Source organism: Crotalus tigris, unplaced genomic scaffold (assembly GCF_016545835.1).
Source record: "Crotalus tigris isolate CLP2741 ecotype Arizona unplaced genomic scaffold, ASM1654583v1 scf7180000020820.259583, whole genome shotgun sequence".
NCBI lineage: Eukaryota > Metazoa > Chordata > Lepidosauria > Squamata > Viperidae > Crotalus > Crotalus tigris.
Window position 1 is genome coordinate 29,506 of NW_024098198.1, and position 23,824 is coordinate 53,329.

Below are 23,824 nucleotides of genomic sequence, written 5' to 3' on the forward strand. Positions count from 1 at the left end.
CCTGCCTTCAGGCGCTCTGGAGAAGAGCTTGACTGCCTCTTCTTTGGGGCAGCCCCTGAGATACTGGAAGACTGCTATCATGTCCCCCCTCGTCCTTCTCTTCGTTAAACTAGACATACCCAATTCCAGCAACCGTTCCTTATATGTTTTAGCCTCCAGTCCCCTGATCATCTTTGTTGCTCTTCTCTGCACTCTTTCTAGAGTCTCAGCATCTTTTTTACATCGTGGTGACCAAACTGGATGCCGTATTCTAAGTTTGGCCTTACCAAGGCCTTGTAAAGTGGTATTTTCATGTGATCTTGATTCTACCCCTTTGTTAATTCAGTCCAGCACTGTGTTGGCTTTTTTGGCAGCTGCAGCACACGGCTGGCTCCTATTTAAGGGATCGTCCACTAGGACTCTGAGATCCCTCTCACAGTTACTACTGTTGAGCAAGTGAATCACTGCAGATGATAAATTGGCAACCTGTTTGTTAAGTGGGTCTGGCTTCCCCATGGAGTCTATTTGGCAGAACGTCGCAAAAGGGGATCGCGTGACCCCGGACCACTGCGACCGTCGTAAATATGAGTCGGTTGCCAAGCCTCTGAATTTTGATCACGTGACCCTAGGGAACGCTGTTCATGGTTGGTCATAAGGGTGACACACGGTCATAAGTCACTTTTTTCAGTGCCGTTGTAACGGAACGGTCGCTAAATGAAGTGTCAAGGACTCCCTGTATCCATAGTTGAAAATGTAGAAAACAAACAAAAAAACAACAACCCTGAAAGGAAAAACAGTGTTAGGAGATTGAAGGCTGGCTGGATTTATGAAGAGAAAAAAAATAGAAAATGAAGATAAGACAGCGTTCCAAAATTTGATCGGAGTATCCTCAAAGCACCACTAAATTTATCTTTTCCATTGTTTGTTGTTGTTGTTTGTTGCGAAGTCGTGTCCGACCCATCGCGACCCCATGCACAACGTTCCTCCAGGCCTTCCTGTCTTCTACCATCTTCTGGAGTCCATTGAAGCTCACGCCTCCTGCTTCAGGGACTCCCTCCAGCCACCTCACTCTCTGTCGTCCCCTTCTTCTCTTGCCCTCCATCTTTCCCAGCATCAGGCTCTTCTCCAGGGAGTCCTTCCTTCTCATTAGGTGGCCAAAGGACTTGAGTTTCAACTTCATGATCTGGCCTTCTAAAGAGCAGTCCGGGTTGATCTCCTCTAGGACTGACCGGTTGGATCGCCTTGCAGTCCAGGGGACTGCATTTCCATTGTTACTACTTTCCTAACCATCACATGAGCCTTTGGAAGGAACAGATACGAGATGCATTACGTAGTAAAGGACAGTCAGCAGAAGAAATTGGAGGAGAGAGTAAGATAAAAGACAGACTCACTAAAAATTAATTTATATCCAGCCCGCTCCTACAGCATCCCCTGTTTACTATCTGGCACACAGCTGTGTTTTAATGACTTCCATCCACCAATTCAAAACTGTTCTTTTTTTCCTTCCGTTTTTGTTTGCTTCCTTTTCCATTCGTATTCAGGTCCTTACCCCCCTTTGCCTCGTACAGCCTCTAACATTTGCTGTAAATCTTTCGGCTCTCGCCAACAACACTGTGTCAGCTACACCCGCATTCGGATTCCCTATCCAAGCCGCTCCTTTCACCATCAGCCTCTTTACACGTCTATCATAAATACATTAAGCAGCCAAGGGGATCTCGTACATTCTCGCCTGACTCCTTGTAGCGGTTATTAAGCATTCTGTTTATTCTTGCACAAGGTTTATTCTGCACACGGAAGGCAGGACGAGAAGCAATGGGGGCGGCGGGGGGGGGGAATTAATCCAGGAGAGAAGCAACTTAGTCCTAGAACTAAGGAGAAATTTCCTGACGTGAGAACAATTAACCAGTGGAATGTCTCTGGAGATTCTCAGTTCTCCACATCATGGTTGTCCCATGTTTTTTTTTCAGGAGGCAACTGGACTTTGAAGACGTTTCCCTTCTCATCCCAGAAGCTTCTTCAGCTCTGACTGGATGGTGGGAAGGATTTATACTCCTTGTAGATAGCTGGTCATTTGCATTCTTTTTAGAGAGTCGTTGAGGCCACTTGGAGAAGGCTCCCCACCCATTTGCACCACTCAGGTGACCCTGAGGACACAGGTAAACCTCCAAGTGGCCTCAAATGACTCTCTAGATCAGCGGTTCTCAACCTGTGGGTCGGGACCCCATTTGGGGTCGAACGACCATTTCACGGGGGTCGCCAAACAACGCAGTCCGCCATTTTTCCCCCTTTTCCTTAGCTGTGCTACTCCGTTTTATTCTATTGGCTTTTGAAAGCCAATAGAATAGACTCTCTTGAATAGAGTCTAATTCTATTGGCTTTCAAAAGCCAATAGGAATTGTCCAGGCTGTCTCTGCCCTGCTGAGCCCGCCAAAAGTCCCATTCTGCAAACGGTGCTGCACCAGTTGCGTAGTTCTCGACTTACAACCGGTTGGGGGTCGCGGCATTAAATAGGTTGAGAACCACTGGTCTACTAAGATTCCAAGATCCCTCACACTATTGAGCCAGGTTTCAGCTAATCTGTACCTGTACTTTCGGTTTTTCTTGCCTAAATGTAAGACCTTACTTTTCTCTACTTTGAATTTTATTTTGTTGGATAAGGCCCAGTGTTCAAGTCTGTTGGGATCCATCTGGATCTTCAGCCTATCTTCTGGGGTGTGGGCTATTCTAGCCAGGATAGTGTCACCTACAAATTTGATGAGTTTTCCTTCTTTTCCCTCATCTAAATCGTTTACGAAGATATTGAAAAGTACTGGGCCTAAAACAGAACATACATGGAGTACCCTACTCTTGCTTCTCTCTATGCCAGTGGTTCTCAACCTTTTTAATGCCGCGACCCCCCAACCGATCGTAAGTTGAGGACTACCCAACCGGTCGTAAGTTGAGGACTACTCAACCGCTTGTAAGTCGAGGACTACCCAACCGGTCGTAAGTCGAGGACTTTCCCTGCCCGGGAGCGCCGCGCATGCGTGGTGCCGCCCCCTGCTCCGGCCGAGGCGTAGCTGGCAAGCGGCAGAGATGGCGCAGGGCGACCACCGGCTGGGCCCCCAGCTGGCCCAGCCCAAGGGAGGTAAGGCCCCCGCCGGGCCCAACACGCACCAGCAACTCTCCCTGCGCCCGCCGGCCTCCCACCTCCCACCCCTGGCCCTCTTTTCCTTACATTTTTAGTAGTTGCTCAGCAGGGAGGGGTGGAAACTTCCAGACAGCTCGCCTTCGCTGCAGACAACTTGCAAGAGAGTCTATTCTATTGGCTTTCAAAAGCCAATAGAATAAAAGGGAGTAGCACAGCGAAGGAAAAGGGGGAAAAATGGCGGACTGCGTTGTTTGGCGACCCCCGTGAAATGGTCATGCGACCCCAAATGGGGTCCCGACCCACAGGTTGAGAACCACACTGATTTAGTCCCTTTGTCAAAGAATGAAATAGGATTTGTTTGGCATGATCTGTTTTTGACAAACCCATGTTGGCTTCTGTTAGCAACCATTTCTGGGGAAAGCTTACACATAGTGCAGCAGAATGTTGCTACTTTTAGCAAAATTAGTATATCTTTATTAGTTGACGGATAGCGCAGGTAAGATCTATCAGAGTGTCCCAGAAATTTAAATAAAAGAGAATTAATCAGCTGTCCCCATAGCACTGGCAATACAAAAAAACATGGGTTGTGGTTTCTATGGCATCCATACCACAAGAGCACTATCAGATTTCGTATGGGGTTTTCCTGTATTTCCGTTCCAGGACAGCTGTGGGGAGATCATTAAATCCAGCTAAGGATAAAGCCCACCTAAATTTGGGGATTGTGACATGATACAAGTATGAGGCTGGTTTAGACACTAAATTCCACTCTGCATTTTCTCCGCTCCTTTTAATTCTGATATCCTCGTTGTCTCTGACCACATTTTAGGAGAGCAAGAGACAAATTCATTGTGTGTCTAATCACACTTGGCCAATAAACCTATTCTATTCTGTTCCATTCCGTTCCGTTCCGTTCCATTCCATTCCATTCCATTCCATTCCATTCCATTCCATTCCATTCCATTCCATTCCATTCCATTCTATTCTATTCTATTCTATTCTTATTCCTATTTATTATATTTCCTGTTCTATTCTATTCTCTTCTATTTCCTGTTCTATTTTAATTCCTATTCTATTCTAATTCCTATTCTATTCTTTTCTAATTCCTATTCTATTCTATTCTATTCTATTCTATTCTATTCTATTCTATTCTATTCTGTTCTGTTCTGTTCTGTTCTGTTCTATTCTACTGTACTTCTCTTCTCTTCTCTTCTCTTCTCTTCTCTTCTCTTCTCTTCTCTTCTCTTCTCTTCTCTTCTCTTCTCTTCTCTTCTCTTCTCTTCTCTTCTCTTCCATCCCACCCCACCCCATCCCATCCCATCCCATCCCATTCTTCTGGACATGCCTCACGCACGATCTTGCTCTCATCTCCATATTTTTGCAGGCCCCCTCCCCTTATCTGATCTCTCTCTCCTATAGCTTTTTGCACTTCCTCTTCACAACAGGTCTCCCTTCTCCTGCTTCCCATAGATCATCTTTCATCTACCATCCAAATTCTTGTCAGATCCCATCCTGCTTAGCTTTCTTTCCTGCTTAGCCCGATTCGCTCGTGACGAAAAAGGGAAGGATTTTCTTTTTTACTCTGTCGCCTTTCTATCCCTTCTATGATTGTTAAGTTAAAATCCTGAAACTCCGGAAAGCGTCTCATCTGAGCGTGAAACAAAACAAAAACAAAACAAGGCTTCCTGTGTAAAGCGAGGTTAGGAAAAAACTTTGATTTTTTTCCTCCCCCCCCACCCTCCAAATACAAATGGCCAAATCGCACACTAGGTGGCAGCCGAGACAGATCCGGGGCTTGAAACCACAGGGAGAAAAAATGTAGACAAAGCTTGTCACATCGACATTTGCACTATTTCACATTTATGGAAGCCCGCCAGGCATCAGGAGGAATTGATGAGTTTTCTGTTTCAGCTGCTCCGACGATCAAGGCTGCTCAGAGGCATTGAAAGAGGCTGTTTCACAAGGCCTCAGGGCAGGAGTCAAAGTGCTCACCAGCCTTATACGCTCTGTCCCCCAGGGCTGCCACATCCCCCATCCCTCCCACGGCCCATTTTCTGCGCATCCATGCATGTGTGGTGACACATTAGGAGCAGCAGGAGCAGCAAAGCGAGCAGGCTGCACACACAAACCCCTTCCCAAGCTGACCGATGGGGCTCTCCCTGGACAGCTGCTAGACCAGGGGTTCTCAACCTTGGCAACTTTAAGACTTGTGGACTTCAACTCCCAGAATTCCTCAGCCAGCTTTGCTGGCTGAGGAATTCTGGGAGTTGAAATCCACAAGTCTTAAAGTTGCCAAGGTTGAGAACCCCTGTGCTAGACAGTTCTCCGGATGCTGCTTCCTGCGGTCCTCACTTCTTCTGTCGAGAACTAGGAAGGGACTTTTGCAAAACTGCTGAATTGAGTTTGTGCAAAAAACAACAACAAAAACAACAAAAAAGGTGTGTGTGTGTGGGGGAAAGAGGGCTATCCACCTCTTCATTCCAAAGGTGCTTTTTTTTTTCTTCCAAAGGGCAACTGGATTTTCCTGGGTTTTATTTGTTTGTTTGTTTGTTTGTTTGCTTTGAAAACTTTTCGTTTCTCATCCAAGAAGCTTCGAAGAAAAGCTTCAATGATTTCAACGGAAACGCCTCCCCCCCACCTTGCTTCAAGTCATGGGACAGCCATGATTTGGAGCAAGGGTCCCCAATCCCTGGGCTGTGGCCCGTTTGGAAACGGGTCGTGCAAGTGCGTGCACTTGCACGAGCTGTGGGCAAGGGCGCACGCCACCGCTTGCATGGCCCCATCCCCTCTCCCCCCCCCGACGGTCTGCAAAGTTGGAAAAGTTGGGGACCCCTGACCTGGGACAGGGGTTCCCCAACCGCTGGTCCGTGGACCGGTACGGGACCGCAGCATGCCAGCAACCGGTCCACACAAACAAGCAAAGCCCCATCCATGGAATGCAGGCAGCACACAAAACTACGCACTCTCCAGTCCGTGGAAAAACCTCCCTCCACAGAACCGGTCCCTGGTGTCCCAAAAGGTTGGGGACCTCTGACCTGGAGGATTGAGAATCTTTATAGATGTATATCCCCCCCCCCTCTTCCTTTTATTTTATTTTTTTTCTGCCCTTTTGGGTTAGTTTTTGGCTGAGTTTGCACCACATGCCAGCCTAGTCTAGAAGGGGTGTTGGCTGTCTGATGTTCATCATATTGCGGAATGCGGCTTTTGACTATCAGGGTGAAAACGGAGAAAGCTAGCCAGCCGTCTCGACTCTGGAGGCTTAACTTATGGTGCAGGCACCATGCTTCAGTGCTAAAGAGACCCAGAGCTTGCTTGAATGACACGTATGTCTGTGGCCTTTGTGTTGCAGGAGGAGAAGAGAAAAACGCAGCCCGTGGACAAGCTCCATCCAGCTGGACACCAGGAGTGACGTTGCGAGGGGGTATGTCGCCACATTTGCTACTTTGAAGGGGTGCGTTTGTAGGTTTGGGTGCAAGGACTGATGGGAGCGCCGACCCCTTTCCAGTTAGGCGCAGTGTTTCTCAACCTTGACCATTTTAAGGCATGTGGACTTCAACTCCCAGAATTCCACAGCCAGCAATGCTGGCTGTGGAATTCTGGGAGTTGAAGTCCACATGCCTTAAAATGGTCAAGGTTGAGAAAAACTGAATTAGGGAGTGCATCTCTGCTGTAAAGCCCTGAACCCCTGTGTAGGTCTGTCGGGTTCCGTGGCTGAAAGCCAGAAGGAAGCTGGTCCCCAAAAGTGCTTTTCCAAAAGGCCACTGGACTTCCCTGTTTTGTTTTGTTTTTTTCCCTTGAGAATGTTTCGCTTCTTCTCATCCAAGAAGCTTCTTCAGTTCTCCAGACATTGAGCCCTTTGGGACGAACCCCCTTCGAACGGTGTGGGAGGATGAACAGATTTCCAGAAAACATGGCAGACTCCAGGAACCATTCATGCTTCAGTTTGGGATTCAGACAACCCAGATTCATCCCCAACAGCCTTGCGCCCGTCTTCAACGGGGAAGGGACCCAGGGCAGAAAACATCCTGGAGCCAGCAAGGTCTCCACACCCATTTGCACCCATTTGCACCACTCAGGTGACCCTGAGGACACAGGTCAACCTCCAAGTGGCCTCAACGACTCTCTAAAAGGAGGCAAAGGACCGGCTGTCTGCAAGGAGTATAAATCCTTCCCTTCCCCACCATCCAGTCAGAGTTGAAGAAGCTTTTTGGAGGAGAAGTGAAACGTCTTCAAACAACTGGATGGTGGGGAATGGAAGGATTGATACTCCTTGCAGACAGCTGGTCATTTGCATCCTTTTAGACCAGTGGTTCTCCACCTGTGGGTCGGGACCCCATTTGGGGTCGAACGACCATTTCACAGGGGTCGCCAAACAACGCAGTCCGCCATTTTTTTCCCCTTTTCCTTAGCTGTGCTCCTCCCTTTTATTCTCTTGGCTTTTGAAAGCCAATAGAATAGAGTCTCTTGAATAGAGTCTAATTCTATTGGCTTTCAAAAGCCAATAGGAATTGTCCAGGCTGTCTCTGCCTTGCTGAGCCTGTCGAAAGTCCCATTCTGCAAACGGTGCTGCACCAGTTGAGTAGTCCTTGACTTACGACCGGTTGAGTAGTCCTCGACTTACGACCGGTTGTGGGGGGTCGCGGCATTAAAAAGGTTGAGAACCACTGTTTTAGAGAGTCGTTGAGGCCACTTGGAGAAGGCGCCGCCCCCATTTGCACCGCTCAGGTGACCCTGAGGACTGCAGGCAAACCTCCAAGTGGTCTCAACGACTCTCTAAAAGGAGGCAAATGACCGGCTGTCTGCAAGGAGTATCAATCCTCCCGTTCCCCACCATCCAGTCAGAGCTGAGGAATCTTCTAGGAGGAGAAGCGAAACCTCTTCAAAGAGAAAGAAACAAGGAAGTCCTGAAAAAAAAAAGCACGTCTGGGGCAGAGAGGGAAAGTTGCAGATGCAGCCGGACCCAGGCAGGAACGAGGTGGGAATTGCACACTGTGGCCCAGCGTCTTCCCAAAGGCCCCCGTCCTTAGCTCCAATACTCAGGGGTCACTTCGGAGCACGGCGGTGGCTGCCACTCTCCCCGTCCTTCCTCACCGCCCTCTTCCTCTCGCTCTCATTTGAAATGGGCAACATCACAGGGAACCCTGATCCGTGGAAAGACCCGCGTCTTCGCCCAGAGCATCGGTTACAATCCTTCCCAATGCGAGGGGCCCTTTCTCTGCTCCGGCGAGCAGTTGGAACAGCTGGAAAGGAGGGTGTCGGAGGTGTGAGTTTCCAAGAGGGGGCGGGGGCGTGCCTAAATCCGGAAAAATTGTGTGACCCACCGGCAGCTCGACGGCCTGTCTGAGGAGCCCACCACACCACACACACACGGCTTCGTTCATGGCAGAATCTTCAGACCTACTAGCAGGCATGTCAAGGCATAGAAGGATGTTGTAAACGGGCCAAGCTGCATGCTGGGTGGAACAGCTGGAAAGGAGAGTGTCGGAGGTGTGAGTTTCCAAGAGGAGGCGGGGGCGTGCCTAAATCCGGAAAAATTGTGTGACCCATCGGCAGCTCGAAGGCCTGTCTGAGGAGCCCACCACACCACACCACACACACACACACACACACACACACACGCACACACGCACACACGGCTTCGTTCATGGCAGAATCTACTAGCAGGCATGTCAAGGCATAGAAGGATGTTGTAAATGGGCCAAGCTGCATGCTGGTTTTGTTTTTTTTTTGGCCATCTTTCTTTTGTGGGTTGCTGGCGTGCCGTGGACCGGTACCGGTCCACGGACCTGGGGTTGGGAATCCCTGCTCTAGCCTTTCAAGACATTTTGAGTTTTGTTTCTGTCTTCTAGCACAGTGGCTCCCAACCTTTTGGGCACCAGGGACCGGTTCCGTAGAGAGGGGTTTTTCCGTGGACCGGAGAGTGTGTGGTTATGCGTGCTGCCTGCATCCCACAGATGGGGCTTTGCTTGTTTGTGCGGATCGGTTGCTGTCGTGCCGTGGACCGGTGTCGGTCCACAGACTGCGGTTTGTGGACCCCTGTTCTAGGATATTAGCCCACCCAACATTTGTGTCATTTGCCCATTCAGAAGCTAATCCCTGCACCTCCTCATGCAAGACAGTTGTACACATGTGGGAAACGGCAAGGTGAATGTTGTGGCAACCCACTCAGTTGAGGAGGATCATTAAGGCCCTTCCCGGAGCACCCTGTTCGCCCAGTCGTTTAATTCTCACACCAGCCAGCCAGGGATAAACGGACTTCCTCAAATGCTTTGCTAAATCAAGATTTATCTACAGCCTTCCCACCGTCTATTAAGGGAGTTAACTCGCTTAATGTTCTCTTGACATATTCATGCAGACATCTCACGCTCCCTGACTGGAGCTGAGCTTTGTGGAACCGAGCATTTGCTGTGTCACCTGCCTTTGGGTCTTCCCGGGTTATCAGTGCAGGTGGTCCTCAAGTTACGACCGCAGCCGAGCCCAAAATTTATGTTGCTAAGAGAAACCTTTATTGAGTTAGTGTTAAGACCTTTTTAAAGACTTTTTTTCTGCCACAGTTGTGAAGTGAATCTGGCTTCCCCCGTTGACTTTGCTTATCAGAAGTTTGCAAAAGGGGATCGCGTGATCCCGGGGGCACGTTGCGACCGTCATAAATACGAGTCAGTTGCCAAGGGCCTCAGTTTTTGATCAAGTGACCATGGGGATGCTGCAACAGTCATAAGTATGAAAAACAGTCATAAATCACAATAATAATAGCAGTAGTAGCAGTAGTAGCAGTAGTAGCAGCACCAGCAGCAGCAGCAGCAGCAGCAGCAGTAGTAGTAATAAAATTGGAAGGGACCTTGGAGGTCTTCTAGTCCAACCCCTCTACTCAGGCCATGTTAACTTCGAACAGTCACTAAGCGAACTGTTGTAAGTCGAGGACTACTAGTATTTCATCACTTTTTTCCTTTTTTTTTTTTTTGGTCATCAAGTTTTTGACACTTTGCTAGACGCCTGGTGGTCCTCGGATGTTGCCATATCCTAAAAGTGGTATAATGGGTGAACAGGTTGAAAAGCCCTGGTCTACATTAAAATTGAACAGCCCTCTCTCAACGGAGGGGGAGCGATAACGACACCACCCATCTCCTGTCCACAACACGGTTCCTTTCAGCAGTTCCTAAGGGGACGGTTCTTTGCAGAGGTCCCAAAGATGCTTTTTCAAAAGGCAACTGGACTTCCTTTGTTTTTTTCCCGCGAAGAGATTTCGCCCCTCGTCCACGAAGCTTCCTCAGTTCTAAACTCCCCTTTCCATTCCCCACCACTCAAAACTGAAGAAGCTTCTTGGACGAGGGGCGAAACCTCTTCGAGGGAAAAAAAAACCCACAAAGAAAGTCAAAGTTGACGGAGAACCCCCGTAGACATTCTTGCAGACTTTAGAGCAGTGGTTCTCAACCTGTGGGTCGGGACCCCATTTGGGGTCGAACGACCATTTCACGGGGGTCGCCAAACAAGGCTATCCGCCATTTCCCCCCCCTTTTCTTTGGCCACGCCCCTGGCACCCCATGATGTATAAGTGGTTGGGGGTCACCACAACATGGGGAACTGTATTATGGGGTCGCGGCATTAGAAAGGTTGAGAACCACTGCTTTAGAGTCCCCAGTGTTTCTTAACCTTTTTTTTTTATTAAAAGGTTTACAAATTTAATACAATATAAACCCCTCCCACCCACCCCTCCCCCCCTTCCCAGAGCTGATTACAGGGTAACAAATAAACAAACATAATCTAACTAACGTTAACCAACTATACTATCGATCAAAACCATAACACACTTTAACTCCTTTTCAAAGCAAATATTAACAAATTAAAAACAAAAATAATAATGTAATTAAAACTATTAATAATTATCTAAAACAGTGGTTCTCAACCTTTTTAATGCCACGACCCCCAACCGGTCGTAAGTCGAGGACTACTCAACTGGTGCAGCACTGTTTGCAGAATGGGACTTTTGGCGGGCTCAGCAGGGCAGAGACAGCCTGGACAATTCCTATTGGCTTTTGAAAGCCAATAGAATTAGACTCTATTCAAGAAAGTCTATTCTATTGGCTTTCAAAAGCCAATAGAATAAAAGGGAGTAGCACAGCTAAGGAAAAGGGGAAAAAAATGGCGGACTGCGTTGTTTGGCGACCCCCGTGAAATGGTCGTTCGACCCCAAATGGGGTCCTGACCCACAGGTTGAGAACCACTGATCTAAAATCTACTCATATGCAAGATAATACTTTTCCGTTTCATATTTCTTTTGAATATAATCAATCTATCTTCTCCAAACCATGTTTCTTAACCTTGACAATTTTAAGGCATGTGGACTTCAGTTCCCAGAATTCCACAGCCAGCAACGCTGGCTGTGGAATTCTGGGAGTTGAAGTCCACATGCCTTAAAATTGTCCAAGGTTGAGAAACACTGCTTTAGACATTCCTGAGTTGAAAGGAGCTATTTTGGCCAGCCCAGGGCAGCCTGCTTGTCTTTCCTTTGTTCCAGAGCGCACAATTAATCTAAAAGGGCGTCTGGGATCACCCTGCCTGCCCTGTTCGTTCAGCGGGATGCCGGCTCTGAGCGAGGGGGGGGGACGCCAAATAAGGCAGTCTCACCATATTTAGGAACGAACTTCGGGAGCTCTTGAAAGAGTCGGATGGCGAAGCTTTCAGAAGTGGGAACGCTTCCCGTCTGTCAGATGCTCCCATCTGTGCTTGAGGAAACAGCCTTCTGGGTTTGACAGACAGGGAGCAGGACAGCTCATGTGGCACAGCAGAGCTACAGCAGGGGGGTCTGCATTTTTTTCAGGAGGCAACTGGACCTTCTTTGTTTTTTTCTTTGAAAGAGGTTTTGCTTCTCCTCCCAGAAGCTTCTTCAGCTCGGACTGGATGGTGGGGAGTGGAAAGATTTATACTCCTTGTAGAGAGCTGCTCATTTGCCTTCTTTCAGAGCAGACATTTATTTATTTGTTTATTTATTTGTGAGACTTATATACCGCTTTAAGTGCAAGCACTCTCTAAGCGGTGTACACCAGTAAGCAATGTATATATATATTTACATTGCCCCCAACAATCTGGGTCCTCATTTTACCTAGCCCGGAAGGATGGAAGGCTGAGTCAACCTTGAGCCGGTGAGATTTGAACCGCTGACCTGCTGAACAAAGTCAGCTAAAGTGGCCTGCAGTATTTGCACTCTAACTGCTGCGCCACCTCGGCTCATTGTCAAACACCAGACATGTCAAACACAAGGCCCGGGGGCCGGATGCGGCCCGCGAAGTGGTTTCATGTGGCCCGCGAAGCCATCCTGGAAACAGTGAGGGAACAGCCCCCGCTGCCGTGGCCCTGGCCCAGGCCGGCCGGGAGCCAATGTACAATTTTGCAGTGGCCATCTATGCTGAAGCGCATTCAGTCTTAGCTCCCCAAGGCTGTCTGGAAACAGCGAGGAACCAGCCCCTGCCGCGTCGGCCCCATCCCCGGCGTGCATGCTGGGGAGGTGTCACCCTTTGTGAGGAATGAAGAAATGGACCATGCCTTGGCGCTTGCCCCGGTCCCACCCCCTTCTGCCAGAGACCCTCAGATCTGTCCCACTCCTGCCCAGGCCCCCACAGGCACCCTTGACGCGAACGATGTAGAGCTGGCCACCCAGTAGGCCACACCCACTCCCTCCATGCCCTCCCATTAGGCCACACCCACTCCATCCACGCCCTCCCATTAGGCCACACCCATCCATCCACGCCCTCCCAGTAGGCAACAACCACCCTGGCCACACACACCCGCCCCCCCAGGGCAACTGCACTGCTGATGCGGCCCTCAATGAAACTGAGTTTGACACCCCTGTTTTAGAGAGTCGTTGAGGCCACTTGGAGGCTTATCTGTGTCCTCAGGGTCATCTGAGTGGTGCAGATGGCTGTGGAGCCTTCTTGGAACTGCGGAAAGGACGGTGTTGTACACTGGAGATAGAGGATGTCGTAATTGAACAGCCCTCTCTCAACAGAGGGGGAAGGATACGACATCCTCTATCTCCAGTCCACAACACAGTCCTTGCAGCAGTTCCAAGAAGGCTCCACGCCCATTTGCACAACTCAGGTGACCCCCGAGAAACCTCCAAGTGGCTTCAACGACTCTCTAAAAGGAGGCAAAGGACCAGCTGTCTGCAAGGAGTATCAATCCTCCCGTTCCCCACCATCCAGTCAGAGCTGAAGAAGCTTCTTGCAGGAGAAGAGAAACGTCTTCAAAGAAAAACAAGAAAGTCCAGTGGCCTCCTGAAAAAACACTTTTGGGACAACCAGGACCTGGAGGACTGACAATCTCCATAGATGTACTGCATGGGGACCAAGTAGGGTGGATTTCCTTCCCAACCCCAGGGGGATGTGCTGATCTACACCCTATGGAAGACCGATTCCTCCACCACACTAAAGGCTCTAGTGTGGAGCCTGCTTTGGGAGGGGAGGGGTCTTCTTCTACATCTCAGGTAAAGTCTGTAGAGTTCCCCCCAACGTGGGTGGATTGAACAAAAACTAAAAGGGACTGAACCAGTGGAACAACCTGCCTCTAGAAGTTGTGGGTGCCCCATCACTGGAGGTTTTTAAGATGAGACCGGATAGCCACTTGTCTGGAATGGGATAAGGTCTCCTGCTTGAGCAGGGGGCTGGTTTAGAAGACCTCCAAGATCCCTCCCAACTCTGTTATTCTGCCTTCCTTCCTTCCTTCCTTCCTTCCTTCCTTCCTTCCTTCCTTCCTTCCTTCCTTCCTTCCTTCCTTCCTTCCTTCCTTCCTTCCTTCCTTCCTTTCTTCTGCCTCCAGAAGTTGTGGGTGCTCCATCACTGGGGGCTTTCAAAAAGAGACTGGACAACCATTTGACTGGAATGGTAAGAGGTCTACTGCTCGAGCAGGTGGTTGGACTAGAAGACCTCCAGGGTCCCTTCCAGCTCTGTGATTCTGGGCCCCATGTTCTCTTCTCTTCTCTTCTCTTCTCTTCCTCTCCTCTCATTTCTCTCTTCTCTTCTCTTCTCTTCTCCACTCCTTTCCTCTCTCCTCTCCTCTCCTCTCTTCTCTTCCCTTCCCCTCCCCTCCCCTCTCTTCTCTCTCCTCTCCTCTCCTCTCATTTCTCTCTTCTTCGCTTCTCTTTCCTCCCCTTCCCCTCTCCTCTCCTCTCCTTTCCTCTCTCCTCTCCTTTCTCTCCTCTCCTCTCCTCTCCTCTCCTCTCCTCTTCCCTTCCCTTCCCCTCCCCTCTCCTCTCTTCTCCTCCTCTCCTTTCATTTATCTCTTCTCCTCTCCTCTCCTCTCCTCTCCTCTCCTCTCTTCTCTTCTCTTCTCCTCTCCTCTCATTTCTCTCTTCTCCTTCTCTTCTCTTCTCTTCCCTTCCCCTCCCCTCCTTCCTCTCCTCTCCTCTCCTCTCATTTCTCTCTTCTCTTCCCTTCCCCTCCCCTCCCCTCCTTCCTCTCCTCTCCTCTCCTCTCTTCTCTTTCTCTTTCTCTTTCTCTTCTGTTCTTTTCCACCCTCAGTTGAAACCAACCAAGGGATCTACCTGGTGAGTGGCCCTAGGATGCATTTCAGATTAATGGCAACCTGTGAGTAAGAGGGAGCAGCTGATGCGGTGTTGTTGTTGTTGCGCTTCCTGCCAGAGGCCCTGAGAGGGGCCTGGGATGGAAGTGCCAAAAGGGCTTGCTCATGGGAACTTCTGAATCCCCTTCCTTCTTGGCTCCAGCTGTTCAGAGGCTCCAGCCCTTCTCTCCTCTTTCTTCCTGCAGCTGTTGCTCCATCAGGAGGGTTTCAAATGCCAAACTCCTCCTGGATGGACTTCTGCCCCAGCGGGAATAAAGGCTGGGCCGGTTACGGCGAAGGAGACCCACGTGGGGCCTTTTCTCTCTGCAGGCTGCTTCAGTCGCACCAGTCTGCCAGATCACTAGCAGGTTGAGGCCTCGGCCCACCACCACAACGGAGCCCAAAATTGCCCTTGCTAAGCGAGAGCGTTGTTAAGTGAGTCCTGCCACAGCTGTTAAGTGAATCAGCAGCTTACCCCCAGAAATTGTGGGCGCTCCATCACTGGAGATTTTTAAGGAGAGACTGAACAGTCACTTGTCTGAGATGGTTTAGCAGGGGGCTGGACTAGAAGACCTCCAAGGTCCCTTCTATTCTATTCTATTCTATTCTATTCTCTATTCCAATATCTATTCTACTCTGCTCTGCTCTACTCTACTCTATATTTCTACTCTACCCTACTCTATTCTGTATTTCTACTCTACTCTACTCTACTCTATTCTTTATTTCTACTCTACTCTACTCTACTCTACTCTATTCTATTCTGTATTTCTATTCTATTCTATTCTATTCTATTCTATTCTATATTCCAATATCTATTCTATTCTACTCTATTCTACTCTACTCTACTCTATTCTATTCTATTATTGTATTCTATTCTAGTGAATCCAGCCATCACCCGTCCGTGGGGATACTGCAAGGGTGAAAAACGGGTGAAAAACGGCTGTAAGTCACTTTTTTCAATGCCGGTGTAACTTCGATCGGTCACTAAATGAACTGTTGTAAAGTCGAGGACCAAGCGTACAGAAAAGCCAGGGCTGTAAAGCCCTGTGAAGCGGTATATAAGTCTAAGTGTTATTGCTAGTGCTATAGAGCAGGGGGTTGGACTAGAAGACCTCCGAGGTCCCTCCCAACGCTGTTATTCCGTTGTTACCTTTAGAGAGGGGAAAAAACCAGCCTGGCCAATGACCAGTTTTCTGGCTGTAGGAAGTCAGCCAGCTAATGCATCTTCCTCCAATCTAGCTACAAAACTCAAGATTTCCGTTGGGTCAAAGTGGCGTATAAAACGAGCCCAAACGGAAGTAAAGAACAGCGCTGGACTTACATACAAAATTCCCGTGTTATTCATTCGGCCGTCATTCATTCATTTAAACATTTTTGTTTTTCAGCCCGGAAGCTTTCCAAGGTGCTCTGTAAAATAATTAAAGTCAGTTATTTCTTCGGGCTTTTCAATTAAAAAAAAAAAAGAGAGGTACAGAGAGGACTTTCAGCGGAAAACAAATGAAGTGGAAGAGAAACGAGGAAGATTTGCAAGCTTTGTGTTGGGGATGGCTGCTCTGCCAGGGAGCTCCCGGGCTCGGTTGTTCTGCCAGCTGGACAATTAATTGCGTAGTTGTAAGGGAAGCCTCAGCTGGCTGGCCCCAGTTATGGGGCTGCCTCTGCTTCCCTCCTTCCAGCAAGGGAGGGGGTGAGCAGCTGGAAACGGGAGGGGCCGTGTATTGGTGGGACGTAAGAAATAGATCCATGCAAAGACCTTGAATGCCAGCAGATGAAGAGAAGGACCAGAGGGGACAGGATAGCGGTCTTCCAGTATCTCAGGGGCTGCCCCAAAGAAGAGGGAGTCAAGCTATTCTCCAAAGCACCTGAAGGCAGGACAAGAAGCAACGGGTGGAAACTAACCAAGGAGAGAAGCAACCTAGAACTAAGGAGAAACTTCCTGACAGTGAGGACAATTCACCAGTGGAACAACCTGCCTCCAGAAGCGGTGAATGCTTCAACACTGGAAGTTTTTAGGAAAAGACTGGACAGCCATTTGTCTGAAATGGTGTAAGGTTTCCTGAGCAGGAGCAAGACAGTAAGGAAATGATGGATGGATGTTGAGACTCTAGAACAGTGGTTCTCAACCTGTGGGTCGGGACCCCATTTGGGGTCGAACGACCATTTCACGGGGGTCGCCAAACCACGCTGTCCTCCATTTTTTTCCCTTTTCCCTAGCTGTCCTACTCCCTCTTATTGGTGGCCACACCCACTTGGGGGTCACCACAACATGGGGAACTGTATTCTGGGGTCACGGCATTAGAAAGGTTGAGAACTACTGCTCTAGAAAGAGTACAGAGAAGAGCAACAGAGAGGATCAGGGGACTGGAGGCTAAAACATATAAGGAACGGCTGCTAGAATTGGGTATGTCTAGTTTAATGAAGAGAAGGACGAGGGGGGACATGATAGCAGTCTTCCAATATCTCAGGGGCTGCCCCAAAGAAGAGGCAGTCAAGCTATTCTCCAAAGCGCCTGAAGGCAGGACAAGAAGCAACGGGTGGAAACTAACCAAGGAGAGAAGCAACCTAGAACTAAGGAGAAATTTCCGGACAGTGAGAACAATTAACCAGTGGAACAACCTGCCTCCAGAAGTTGTGGGTGCTTCAACAATGGAGGTTTTTGAGAAGAGATTGGACAACCATTTGTCTGGAATAGTATAGTGTAGCATCTCCTGCTTGAGCAGGGGGTTGGACTAGAAGATCTCCAAGGTCCCTTCCAACTCCTTTTATTCTCTTACCTGCTTTCTTGGCGGCCTGTGTGGGCAGATGCTCCAGGGAGAATATGCTGATTTCCACACACAAAGCCTTTGTTGAGAGGGTTTATGTTTCATGGCCTGAGTGCTCGTGTGGAATTTAAAAAGAATTAACCTTAAGGAAAAGTTTGTTTTAAAAAGCCTGACTTCAGGGATATTGGCATCACAGTGAATAATGAGAAACGCCGTGAAAAGTGGGTTGAGAAACCAAAAAAATCTCTACTTAGGAAAAGTTCCAAATGACAAAGGAGATGGGTATTTTTAATTGACTTTTAGACAACCTGTAAAAACGACCATAGGCTGAATCACTGTTGCCCCACTTTGGCATAATCTGCTTCTCTCTTATCTCCCTTATCATTCAACCCAAAATCATTAGGGTGGCGAGTTTCAGCTGCCACCTAATTTCCTGTCTTGTGGGTCAGACCCCACCCACCCAAATTAGAGCATTTGCTTGATTGGGGAAAGCAAAATCCATCTGTCCCCAAAGGCTGCCTTTCTCCTGGTTTATAATCCAAGCAGGATTAGTTGCATTAACGTACACAGCCTGCCAGGGAAGCAGGCAGTGCCAGGAACACAACTTGCGGTTGAATAGTGCAGTAGTGTGCGTCTTGAAAAGTTGTTATTTGGCTTTTTTTACGTTGCCTTTTGCAGCTGGGCAATGGCTGGCCTTGTGTAAATCCTCAACTTGTCTTTGCAAAAGGCCAGCTCATTCTTCTCAAAGTCTTAGGGGCCATCCATTCTTGGCATTCTACAGTAATATCTTCCATATGTCCAGTCTTGTTTAAAAAAGAGATACTGCAGATAGAAATAATAATAATAATAATAATAATAATAATAATAATAATAATAATAATACTGCTTCCATCCTGCGATGATATCTGTAATACCATCAAACATCCACATCTACCTATCCCAGGTCCTGGGTAAGGACTCAATAGGTAGACAAAATGCCAAATCCAGTCTGAACATCTGGCTGACTGTGCGATGATCCATAATAATAATAATAGGAGAAAGAAGAAGAAGGAGGAGGAGGAGGAGGAGGAGGAGGAAGGAGGAAGGCGGAAGACGGAAGAAGATGGAAGAAGAAGAAGAAGAAGAAGAAGAAGAAGAAGAAGAAGAAGAAGAAGAAGAAGAAGAAGAAGAAGAAGAAGAAGAAGAAGAAGAAGAAGAAGAAGTTGTTGTTGAAGTTGGAAGGGACTTTGGAGGTCATCTAGTCCAACTTCCTGCTCAGGCAGGAAACTCTATACCATTTCAGACAAATAGCTGTCGTTTCTTCTTAAAAACTTCCAGTGTTGGAGCACTCACAACTTCTGGAGGCAGGTTGTTCCACAATTGTTCTCACTGTCAGGAAGTTTCTCCTTAGTTCCAAGTTGCTTCTCTCCTTGGTTAGTTTCCATCCATTGATTATATAGAATCATAGGGTTGGAAGGTCTTCTAGTCCAATCTCCTGCCTAAGACATGACACCTTGTATACTACCCTGGACAAATGGTTGTCCAATCTTTTCTTGAAAACCCCCAAAGATGGAGCAGGCACGGTTCCAGGAGGCAAGCTGTTCCATTGCTTAATTGTTCTCAATTAATAGCAATAGCACTTACACTTATATACTGCTTCACAGTGCTTTACAGCCCTCTCTAAGTGGTTTACAGAGTCAGCATTTTGCCCCCAACAATCTGGGTCCTCACTTTATCGACCCTGGAAGTATGGAAGGCCGAGTCAACCTTGAGCTGGTCAGGATTGAACTGCTGGCAGTGGGCAGAGTCAGCCTGCAATACGGCATTCTCATCACTGCGCCACCACAGCTCTTAATTCTGAAGAGAATCGAGTACCTTTTTGTAAGGAATAGCCTTAAACTAGGATCTTCCTGATTATTTCCTTGTTAGGGAATTTGAGCACAGAAAGGAAGGAAGGAAGGAAGGAAGGAAGGAAGGAAGGAAGGAAGGAAGGAAGGAAGGAAGGAAGGAAGGAAGGTGGAAAGAAGGAAGGGAGGGGAGGGGAAGGAGGAAAGGAAGAAAGGAAGGTGGGAGAGAAGGAAGGAAGGGAGAGGAAGAAAGGAATGAAGGAAGGTGGAAGAGGGGAGAGAAGGGAGGGAGGGAGGGAGGGAAGTAAGAAAGGAAGGTGAGAGAGAAGGAAGGAAGAAAGGAAGGACAGTCATAAAAAAACCCTACAACGTTGGGGGTGACCACTTCTCTTTTATTCTAAATTTACCCCATGATCTCACCTCCGTGATCCTGGCGTCCCCTGTTCTCAGAGAGAGCTCAGCATCTAGGGAACATTTAAGGAAGCTTTCGATAGGATGACGCATCATTTCAGCTGCTGGCTCCGATTTCTAAGCAAGGATTATTCCGACTTAGAAGCCGCCGTTTGGGTTGCTCCCCTCTCTCCCATATTCCTCCCAGGAAAGCTACTTGCAATGCATAAATTTAATTACGGGGTAGATCTCTCTATGGGCCAGCCACATTCTTGTCGGTCTTTTCTCACAGGAAAAAAAAAAATATACATATCAAACCACTTGCTAGGTAACGTGTCGGCCTCTGGGACACTTCCTGCCACCCTACAGAACAGGACATGGGTCCCTTTTTTAAAAAAAAGGGGGGGGCTGAAGGAAATCTCAACGTACAGGTAAGCCACAGGTGTGATGCCTGGTGGGGGTGAGGGTGGATTTGCCCAGAGGACAATCTCCAGCCTAGTTGTCCTTTGGGAGAAGGACATTGTCCTCTTAAGGGAACGTTGATAAGGGACATAGTCAATCCAAAAGTCAGCCCTGACTCTTCTTTGGAAGGACAGAGGCTGAAGTTCAAAAGACTTTGGCCACCAAATGAGATCCCGAGATTGGGATCTGATGGAAGGCGAAGGGGACGGCAGAGGAGAAGATGATTAGATGGCGGTGTTGATGCAATGGACATCAATTTGGGCAAACTCCGGGGGATAATGGAGGGCGGGGGGGGGCTTGAGTGTGCTATGGTCCATGAGGTCGTGAAGAGTTGGACACGACTTAGTAACGGAACAGCATTAAGAGTGCAGAGAAGAGCAACAAAGATGATGGAGGCTAAAACGTATGAGGAACGGTTGCTGGAATTGGGTGTTGTTGTTAGTTGCGAAGTCGTGTCCGACCCATCGCGACCCCATGGACAACATTCCTCCAGGTCTTCCTGTCCTCTACCATCTTCTGGAGTCCATTTAAGCTCACACCTACTGCTTCAGGGACTCCAGCCAGCCATCTCATTCTTTGTTGTCCCCTTCTTCTCTTGCCCTCCATCTTTCCCAGCATCAGGTTCTTCTCCAGGGAGTCCTTCCTTCTCATTAGGTGGCCAAAGGACTTGAGTTTCAACTTCAGGATCTGGCCTTCTAAAGAGCAGTCGGGGTGTGTCTGGTTAATGAAGAGAAGGACGAGGGGGGACATGATAGCTGTCTTCCAATGTTTGAGGGGCTGCCCCAAAGAAGAAGGAGTGCACGCTGGCTGAGGAATTTTGGGAGTTGAAGTCCACAAGTCCTAAAAGGGCCAAGTTTGAAGATCCCTGGTATAGGCTTTCCTGCCTGAGCAGGGGGTTGGGCTAGATGGCTTCCAAGGTCCCTTCCAACTTTATTATTATTATTATTGATCATTGCACAGTCAGCCAGATGTTCAGACTGGATTTGTCTACCTATCGAGTCCTTACCCAGGACCTGGGATAGGCAGATGTGGATGTTTGATGGTATTACATATATCGTCGCAGGATGGAAGCAGTTCCTAATAAGGCTGCCTTTTGCAATTGACTAATGGCGAGTTTGTCAACGCCAATGATGGTGTTCAAGTGGTGCTCCAGTTGTTTTGGGATTGCACCTAAGGAGCCTATTACTATTGGTACTACCCTTGCTTGCTTTTGCCACAGTCCTTCTATTTCTATTTGTAGGTCTTTGTATTTTGTTATCTTCTCCAGTTCTTTCTCTTCTATTCTGCTATCTCCAGGCACTGCCACGTCCACTATCCAGACTTTTTTGTCTTTCTTATCGACAATTGTATTATTATTATTATTATTATTATTATTTGCTTTACTTGGTAAGGCTGACAGATGGCCGAGTTGCCCCAAATCACAAAGTAACTTCCAGCGGAGTTGGGTTAGGATTGTTGATGTCAGTTGCATAGTAGTGGATCAAAATGGGAAGGTGCTTACTGTCTAGAACAGTGGTTCTCAACCTTTTTAATGCCGTGACCCCCAACCGGTCGTAAGTCGAGGACTACTCAACTGGTGCAGCACCGTTTGCAGAATGGGACTTTTGGCAGGCTCAGCAGGGCAGAGACAGCCTGGACAATTCCTATTGGCTTTTGAAAGCCAATAGAATTAGACTCTATTCAAGAGAGTCTATTCTATTGGCTTTCAAAAGCCAATAGAATAAAAGGGAGTAGCACAGCTAAGGAAAAGGGGGAAAAAATGGCGGACTGCGTTGTTTGGCGACCCCCGTGAAATGGTCGTTCGACCCCAAATGGGGTCCCGACCCACAGGTTGAGAACCACTGTTCTAGAAGAATACAAGGCAGGATGCAATTGGGTCGCTCCCCTTGAGGTCTCATTGTAGAACTTCCCAGCGGAGCATCTTCAGAAATAGCAAATACACTTCTGGGACCCTTGACGATATTTTGAGTTCCTCTATTGATCATATCCACCAGGGATAATGGCAGAATGTGCGTTCCATCTTGTGCAGAAAAGAGTATTGCGGTTTTGAATAACTGGGGATTTCAGAATTGACTTTAAAGGTAGAAAGTCGGTTGCCATCAACTAGTTTAGAAGTTCCTAAGGCAGTTGGTCTTCTAAACCAACCTCCTGCTCAAGCAGGAGACCTTATGCTCTTTCAGACAAATGGTGGTCCAATCTCTTCTACAAAGAAACCTCCAGTGATGGAGCACCCACAACTTCTGGAGGCCAGGCGTTCCACTGATTAATTGTTCTCATTGTCAGGAAATGTCTCCTTAGTTCTAGGTTGGTTCTCTTCTGGATTAGTTAATTGGACCTGCTGCTGAGGATACTTGAGGATGGAGTAAGAGAATGTTGGCCACCTAACGAGAAGGAAGGACTCACTGGAGAAGAGCCTAAGGCTGGGAAAGATTGAGGGCAATAGAAGAAGGGGACAACAGGGAATGAGGTGGTTGGATGAAGTCACTGAAGCAGTAGGTGTGAACTTAAATGGACTCCAGAAGATGGCAGAGGACAGGAAGACCTGGAGGAACGTTGTCCATGGGGTCGCGATGGGTCAGACATGACTTCGCAATTAACAATAACAACAACAGCAACTTTTGTAAGGCCAGTTGCATGGCATCCTAGAGTAGTGAAGGAACTAAAAGAGTGACGACAGAACTACCTTTAAGTAATCTTTGAGTCCTCCTGGAGTGGAAACTGTAGCCCAGGGGTCTTCAAACTTGGCCCTTTTATGACTTGTGGACTTCAACTCCCAGAATTCCTCAGCCAGGCACAAATTCTGGGAGTTGAAGTCCACAAGTCATAAAAGGGCCAAGTTTGAAGACCCCTGCTGTAGACCTATCAGCTTGATGTCTGTACTGTGCCAATTTCTCAATCAATGTATTAATGAACAGTTGGATAGGTACACCGACAGCCCCTTGCCTAGAGTTAGGGCTAGGTTTGCCAAATATTTTGTGCCAAACTAATCGTATCTCCTCGTTTGACAGAGTTACGAGCTTATTAAATAAGCAGAACACTGCAACCCATTTTGCAGAGCGCCTCAGGATATTCTTTGGCACAACATGGTAAAATATTGGCTGGATGATACCACCGTACGAACGATGGTCTATACCACCGTATCAATGATAGTTGCGACAGGCATATGTCTGCAGAAATGCAGAAGGGGACACCACAGTGAGGTAGGGTTAGGAACAGGCAACCACAAGGCATAACAGGGCCAAGTTTGAAGATCTTTGATCTATCTATCTATCTATCTATCTATCTATCTATCTATCTATCTATCTATCTATCTATCTATCTTGTCTATTTATCTCTTATCATCTATCTATCATCTATCTTGAGCCTTCTTCGTTCAGTCTAATTGTAATATCCTGTAAGCTCAGGCCAACGCAAAAGAGTTTTATTCCCACAGCCAAAGGTGAGCTTGGTTGAGTCTGAGAGATGCCCTGTCATTCATAATAACGGGAATCCATGCCAGGGACAAGCCAGATCCCCCTTTTTCGACAGACCACAGCTTAATGTCTGCGGAGATTCTCCGTCATCCAGGTGACGTGTCCCCAACCATGATTTGTTCCAAAGGAGCATTTTCCAAAAGGCAACTGGACTTTGTTGATTTTTTTTTTCCTTGAAAACGTTTCGTTTCTCATTTTTCGTGGACGAGAAGCAAAACGTTTTCGAGGGAAAAAACCAAAACAGCGCAGTTGCTT

The 23,824-nt window shown here is 47.9% G+C and overlaps 1 protein-coding gene across 1 annotated transcript in view; it reads left to right on the top strand.

Moving 5' to 3' along the window:
• Window positions 1–23,824, top strand: part of TSPAN9 (tetraspanin 9) — a 75,687-nt gene that overhangs the window by 12,538 nt on the left and 39,325 nt on the right. The window contains exon 2 of the mRNA XM_039368538.1: window positions 6,456–6,527. The gene's annotated coding sequence lies outside the window, so the exon portion shown is untranslated. The remainder of the gene's footprint in view (window positions 1–6,455; window positions 6,528–23,824) is intronic.